This window comes from Otolemur garnettii, unplaced genomic scaffold (genome assembly GCF_000181295.1).
Source record: "Otolemur garnettii isolate 467f Iridium unplaced genomic scaffold, OtoGar3 scaffold00158, whole genome shotgun sequence".
NCBI lineage: Eukaryota > Metazoa > Chordata > Mammalia > Primates > Galagidae > Otolemur > Otolemur garnettii.
The window spans coordinates 2,699,996-2,707,393 of NW_003852553.1; the positions used below are offsets into that span (position 1 = coordinate 2,699,996).

The 7,398-nt window shown below is 58.9% G+C and overlaps 1 protein-coding gene across 4 annotated transcripts in view; it reads right to left on the reverse strand.

Moving 5' to 3' along the window:
- The window catches only part of BCOR (BCL6 corepressor), a 48,148-nt gene extending 41,630 nt beyond the window's left edge, over positions 1-6,518 (reverse strand). For all 4 annotated transcript variants that reach the window (XM_023519133.1, XM_003799891.3, XM_003799893.3 and 1 more), the window contains exon 1: positions 6,155-6,518. The gene's annotated coding sequence lies outside the window, so the exon portion shown is untranslated. The remainder of the gene's footprint in view (positions 1-6,154) is intronic.
- Positions 6,519-7,398: the final 880 nt, after the last annotated feature.

The following is a 7,398-nucleotide window of genomic DNA, read 5'->3' on the forward strand; positions in this document are numbered from 1 at the left end:
TCCCCACATTATAAAATCACAAGGGCAAAGATTGCTCTCAAAGTTGTGACCTCCCAAAGCTCTAGGGCCTCTCACCTGCTCTACCCCTGGCGCCCTGACCTGGCTCCCCCGCCTTCCCCCAACAGTTTCCCCGGTTTGCACCTAGACAATAAATTTAGTTTAATTTAGCTTCCGGTCTTTAATTTTAGCAGGTCTCCTTTTTGCATGCAAATCAATATGGCAATTACCATCTAAAAGCTCGCCCAGCCCCGGGTCAATGTAAATTGATCATTGTCCGCCTTCCACAAAATAACACCGGGAGTCTGTGGTGCATAATGAGATTATACTGGAAACTGTCTTTTAGATCACAAATTATATTTTATGCTGTCAGGATCTTCTCCGAGTGGACTTCCCCGCTTGTCTAATCGCAGGGAGCCGAGCAGAGCCTATGGGTGCTACCTGGGGAGACTTGCCTTAAAAACAAAGTGGGACCACTGTTTTTGAAACCCTCGATTGAAAACACACGGAAATGAGTTTGCACCCCACAGGGCGGGGCGCCGGGGGGTGGGGTGGGGGGGCTCTACAGAAAAGCATAGTTAAGGAACTCCCACCCAACAAAAAGGCATACATCCCTTCCCTGTTGAGGGCAAGCAGAGAAAGCCGTCGGGCAGGGTTGGAGATAAGTTGGGCGCCCCCGGCCTAGTGCTCCCAACCAACACAGCTCCAGCTGGGTCACCCCTCCGGCGGAAAAGGCCATTCACTCCGACCCTGGTGGCTTTTCCTCCTGGCTCTGAGGAGGCATCATCTAGGCCTCAGACGAGCGGCAGGACTTGGGAACAGACGGAATCCCGTCCGCCATAAACACTGGCAAAGAAGCCGAGGCGGTCGAGGCCTCCCCACCACGCTCAGGGCGAGGCCCCCACCAGGTCCTCCATAAGATAGGAGGGAGCTGTGATGCAAGGAGAAGGTCCGATCTTCACCGACAGCCCTAGTTTCTCACCCCTTGGCTGTCCCCAGGGCACGAGTGTGACCCCAGGGCCTAACAAAGGGCCTTTAGAGCGCCTTTCGTCCGCGGGCCAGTTGGGGGAGGGGTGGGACGCAGCTGCATAGATGGACCCATGAGGTTTCCCACCCCACCGCACCTAGCTGGGTCAGCCAGACCGGGCGCCCTCGAGGAAACCACCAGGGTGGCATTGTCACGGCTGCGGGGAGCTCCTGAGGACCGTCCGGCGCTGCCTGCGAGCCTCCCGCCCAGCCGGCGGGCCCAGCCCTGCCCCGCCCGGCCCGGCGCGGGCTCCACCCAAGTGCAGTCTTCCCTATAAAAGCTGGAATTCCCGGCTGGGCTTAGACAAAGAGGGACCGCAGCAAATCGACGCCGCAGGCAAACCGAACCCCAGCCGGAGTTTACAGGAGCGTCTGGGGTCACTGAGGCGCCTGCTAATCCACCCTACACAGGCTGTCCGCCCCGGCTAGGTCTCCTCCAGAAAATAGGAAAAATGGCATACCAAAATGAAAGCATACGTCCCCTTTTTTCTCCCAGAGGCCACACTTCTTCCGGTGGTGTCTTTCCTAGTCCACTAGGCCCTGCTCAACCTTAGGGAACAGCACCTCAGCAGTGCAACATCCAATCCTCCTAACCACAAAGTGGAAAACTGCTCCTTTTCCCTCCACTATCCAGCCACTCAAGGTCAAGAACTCAAAATCTCTTTAGAAAGCCTCCCACCTGCACAACCACAACCCCCTTCCCACCCCACCTCACCCCCACAAGGTTAGCAACTGACCAGAAGTAATCCTAGTTAACTGAGGGCCATCCACCCTTTTGACTACTTGCTTGACCCTCAATTTCATTCTGGCTAAAAACGTTATTTCTTAGTAAGTGTGTGAATTTGGTTGTGTGGCCCACACTTCCATACCCACGACAATCTCACAGGTCAGTAAAGTCTCCGTTAGGCACTCAGGAGTTTTTGTTATTCAGCTTGTGTATCTAAGCAAGGATGTATCTATTTGAATGCTTTTTGTGTTTCCAAGTGACCCTCTTCACACCTTTAAATGGGCTATTGTCTCTGGAACTCGCTTACAGAAAATTCTGCCCCAGTTTCTAGCACTACAGAGTCTGAGATTTTTCTCAGAACTTCCACATACATCTCTGTATTTGCATACCCATGTTTACATTCCCCTTGGCCAGTTCTTTATCTCTGATGTATCTCTTGTTCCATTTGGACTTCCAAGCCCAAGTGTCTTGATTTGTCTCATCACATGTCATTCAGGCGCACATCTTAATCTGAGCATTCCTACTACTTACATTCTTCTTGCTTTGCCTATATAATGTGGCTCATTCCCAGACCAGACCAGTTTGAGTTTGCAGTTGAAATGTAAATAGACGATCCCTTAAAAGAAAGGGAGAGGAGGGAGAAGAACACAGTGGAATGTTAGTATTGAGTTAGTTATGTGTAGGGTAACCCATTCACCAATTTCAAGCTCTGGAAAGAACTACACAAATGCCTACAGAGTTGTATTAATTTTTTTAGGGCAATTCCATGTTAGCGCCATATATGTGTATACAAATGTTGCATTTTTGTAGCACACCAGTGTCCAACTCCTGTTTGGAGGGTGTATCTCTGCTTATATCTGATTCTAACTCCCCACAAGTTCATTGTTAAAAGTGTGTCTGTTTATATAGACAATTCAAGGACCACTCTGGGCTCTCCAGTGCATACCTGTACACACTGGCCTGGCATTTCAGGCTCAGGTTCTTGGTCTGCAGGAGCCTGAGGCCCCACCCTGCTACAGCTGTGTACAGACCTTCTCATGTGAACACAGGCATGAATTCTCTTTGGGAACATTAAGGTCTACACCTGCATCTCCCAAACTCAGTTCCTAAAGTGAGGGTGCCCATTGTACATGTTCACAGCTCTCTCACTGAAAAGTACCTGGTCAAACTTGATCATCTGGCAGCAGCTCTTGGTTTGTCTAAGAATCCAGCCTGATGTACCAGGATATGACCACGCACACAGAGAAAAGAAAACCCTGGCCCTAGAATCCGCCCCCCCTCCGTGGACTATTTGGCCTCCAGGAATTTCTACTAGGTTCTTTGCCCCACTCCCCGTTATACTATCCCTTTGGCCTTTAAAGGGTTAAGGCAACCCACCGCAGCCTTCTCTCCACCACGCTCACCCGGCCGGTGAGCCCGCAGGGTAGCTTGCTCACGAGTCTGCAGCCCAGACTCCTGTCTCCGCGCCCCCCTCCTTCAGCCGGGAGGGAGCCTGCATGCCTGTCTAGACCGATCTATCACCGGCACACCAACAACACCCGCGAGAGCCGGGAGACCCCGTCCAGGTCCCCGAGTCCGCACGGTTCACAGCGGACAGAACCCGGGGAGCGTGACAGCGCCTGCGGGGTAGGGGTGGGAGACCTTACAGGCACTGGCCACCCTGTGCGCACCGCAGGTCCTCCTCAGCCCCCTGCGTTCCCACGAACTCGCCTGCCAGGGCACAGTCACAGCTCTGCGCGCTGGGCAGTCCTATTTTTATCTTGTCTAATCCCAAACTGGGCGGGGAACACAGGCGTCGTGCTTAGAGAACAAGAGATAGGCGAGGGAGGCGGGGAGAAGCAGCCAGGCAGCGACGCGAGCTGGAGCGAGTTAAAGACACAGTGGAGGCGACCGCGAGCAGGAAGAAAGAGCGGGCTGCGCGGGCCTCGAGACGCCGCACGCAACGCGCCGCCCTGCGAAGTTACACTCGCCTCCCCGCAGTCCCTCGCTGACGGCCCCTCCCCACTTCCCGGTGGCGCTCTCTGCAGCCGGGACCGCGGGGCACCGGCCAGTGTGGGAGGCGGAGGCCAGGACGGCCCTGCAAGGGCTGGAGAGAATCGCTAATGAGCTGTGCGGCCCATTGATCCGGAGAACACTTCCTAATTAACTCTCAGTCACCTACTGGTGACAGCGCCTCAAAGGACAGCGCTGGGGCCAGCTAAGCTCCAGTCCGACCTGCTGGCCGATCGCCGGGCGCCCGAAACCCGCGCGCTCACCCACCACTCCAAGCATTTGCGTGTATGGCGGCGTATACCCGCACACTGAAGGCTAGCTTCGAATTAAACCTGGACAGCATATTAATCATCGCATCCAACTCCCTTTCTCTACGCGGCGAAATCGTGCCCCAAATAAACAGGAGAACCAACACGGCAAAACCCAGACCAGATAACAGTCGGGTGTGGAGAGGGAAGGGTCAAGATGAGAGCGTATTCCCCAAGGGTCCACGTATAGGAGTCTCCGAGGCTGACAAATAAAATGCCTTCCACACAAGCAATTCTATTGGCAAAACCGAACCCAACACCTCGTAAGGATTGATTTCGGCTCCCGGTGTCCGTTCCCAGTGCCACAGGAAGTGTCAGATGGCTAGAAATACCCATCTGTCTGCACTCACCACCCACCACATACTGGGATGGGCCATTTCCTCCTCATTTTTACTCTCAGGCCATTTTAAGGATTTGTCTCCAAGAGGCTACCCCTAGAACCAAATATCTTACCCCTCCCCTATCCCTCTTAAGAAAAAAGGAAAAAGAGAAAAAAATACAACGAAAACCCTTAATTGCCTAGTCTAGACGCAGCGAAGCTGTGCGAATACCTATTTGAAGCGCGCTGGTTTCTTTTTAAGGTTTGTTTTTAAATACACATAACCCTTCCTTCTTTGCTCTTCCATTCCTCCAACCCCCACCCTCCAGACGCCGGCGGCGCGCGCCCTCGCGCGCGGGCACTCACAGCCTCTAGCTGGAGATCGCGGACTTTCTGGAAAAGATTCATTAACAGCAAATTAAACCTCGCCCGGCCTCGGCCTACATGCGGCCAGACTTGTCCGTCTCCTGGACCCGGGGACGTGGCCACTCGACTGTGCGAGCGGCGGGAAGCCTGTACCACGCGTGCCTCGAGCCGCCCTACTCCGCACACGTTGCCCCAAGGCTCGCTTGTAAACAGCAGGGGCTAGTCGCCGCCGCCTGGAGCCCCCGAGCTAGCTGGAGGTCCGCACCGATGCCTCCCGCCGTGTCCGACCGCGGGCCCCGAGGCGCGCTGGCGCCTCGCCCTCCCCTTCACGGCCGAAGATCGCGCCGCGGTGCGCAAGTTCCCCCTCGCCCAGATCATCCGCGCCTCACGCCCTCCAAGTGGGCCAACTTCCTCTGGCCGCAGACTTTCACACGCCCATCCAGGCTTCCCATCAGACTCCCTGCTGCCCAGCCGAGGGACCGGGTCTCGCCCTCCCCCGCCCTCCTTCCCGCCCCCGTCCACCTACCCTCCCCACCCCCCGCGCGCGCTCAAGCACATTCTACACCCACCCGCGGGGCTCATAACTTAAATCCAGCCCGAAACCTCTGGGGAGGGGGAGGGGGGTAGCAGATTATAATCTTAAAAGAACATTTACAAAACAAAGCGTCTGACCTGACTGGCGGGCGCACCGGCCAACTCTGAACCCCAAGCTCTGCTGGATTTCCTAGTAGTTTTTTTTTTAAATCCACGTGATTCGCTCTTTGGGGCAAGCCAAGAAAAAACCCGGGACTCCCCTCCAGAGTTGCGCGGCTGCTGGTCGAGCTCGGCTCGGCCCGAGGCGCCTGCCACACACCCTCGCGCACGCACACGCCGTCGTTCCACTTGGAGGAACCACCGGCCCCCGGAGAGGCGAGGCGAGGCGAGGCGGCGGCAAGCGGCGACTGGGGGTTTTTGCAGTTCTTTCCCCAGTCGAAAAAGAAAGCAGACGGGAACCCGCCGCCCGCCCCTTCCTGCTCGCGAGCTAAAGCCGAGCCGAGCTTCCCAGCTTCCAGCTCACCACCCCCCTCCGCCCGACTCGTAGCGCTCAGCGGCGATCGCGCTCCCGCGCAGACACAGCCTACAAACTTCCACTCCGCGAACTCCCAGCTCTCCTCCCAGTACCCCCGGAGGCGGCTGCCTCCCACCGCGCCCCCTCTCTCCCTGTTGCCCACACAAGGCCTTTTAGATTGGCTGTAGTCTTAATAACTTATAGCTATGGAATAAAAACGAAAGCGAGCAAGGCAGCCAAAGGGAAGCGCGAGGCAAAAAGCGTCAAGGGGTACACGGCAGGAGGGGACCCCGGGGAAGGCGGTCGACTGCAGCCCGCGGCGCGCCCTCCCGCCCGCAGCCTCCCTGGGGAAAGGTGTTTCGGGCACTGACCTGAAATCCCCGGTCGGGGAGTAGCCCGCAGAGCCTGCGATCCTGCGCTTTGAAGTTTCCTTCCCTCCCCCCCAGCAGATTCGAGGCGACACCGTGGAGCGGGAGGCGGTTGGGTGGGTGGGAAGAGGTGTGCGGGGCTGGAGGGTGGCGACGTCAACTAGCGAAGAAGCCGGGCCGGAGAAGCGCAGCGAGCAGTAAAGTTTGCGGTCCCCGGCTGCCCGCAGCCTGCTCTCTGCGCCGCGGTCGCTCGCCTCCTTTGCCGTCTGCTGCCAGCCGGCTGCCCTCGGGGTCGGCCCTCCAAGGGGTGGGCTCTGGGCCCGGTGGGGGTGGGGCGGGGCGGGCTCCAAGCCTCCGGGCAGGTGGCGACAGCCCCGCGCGATCCTCCGGGTTCTTGCAGCTGGACTCGGTGGCCGGGCTCAGCAGCTCCCGCTCGGCCGCTGCCGCCCGCGCTCGGGCAGGAGCCCCAGCGCCATGTTGCCGGTTCGCCGCGAGCGCCCGCTCGGGCTGGGTGTGTGTGAGTGTGTGTTGAGTGTTGGCCAAGTCGTCCCTGCGCGGCGACAGCGCGGCTTGGGCTCTCCGCCCGGCGGCTCGCGGGCTCCCCCTCCACCACCGCCGCCCGCCTCGCTCCGGCTTTCAGTCGCGGTCTGGGCTCAAGCGCGTCTCCCCCGCAGCCGCCGAGCTCTGCCCGCGTTCAGTGAGGAGCGCCGCTCTGCCTCACCTTGCCGCTGGGAGCCCAGGCTCCGTCTGCCGCCGCACGCCGCGATCCCGACGCGTCCCCCCTCCCTGGTTCCCTCCTCTTCCTCCTCCCTCTGCCCTCCCTCTCTCCCTCCCTCCCTCCCAACAGCCGCCTCCCCTCCCCCCGCAGGCGCAGCGCTCGGGCGACAGCCGCCCGCCCGCCGCCGCCTCCAGCTCTCGCAAGTTTGAGCTCCCCCAGTCTCCGCTCACCCTCCGCTGCGCTGCCTCCGCGGTTGGGTTTCGGGAGGGGTGATTCCCCAGGAAAGGTTTGCCCGAGTTTCCCCGGCTGTCATCGATTGCCGGACTGGTGTGTTTTGGCCTCTCTAGGTCCGAAACCGGGACCACTTGGGTGGCGTCCCCCCGCCCCCTGCCCTCCCCTCCCCAGCTCGGGCCGAGTTGGCTGCCTCGCCTGGCCCGGGCGCACGTCCTGGGAGAGCCAGAGACTGACTTGGGCGGCGGCGGCGGCGGCGGAGAGCCGCGGGCGGCGGGAGTGAAGCAAGCCGGGCCGG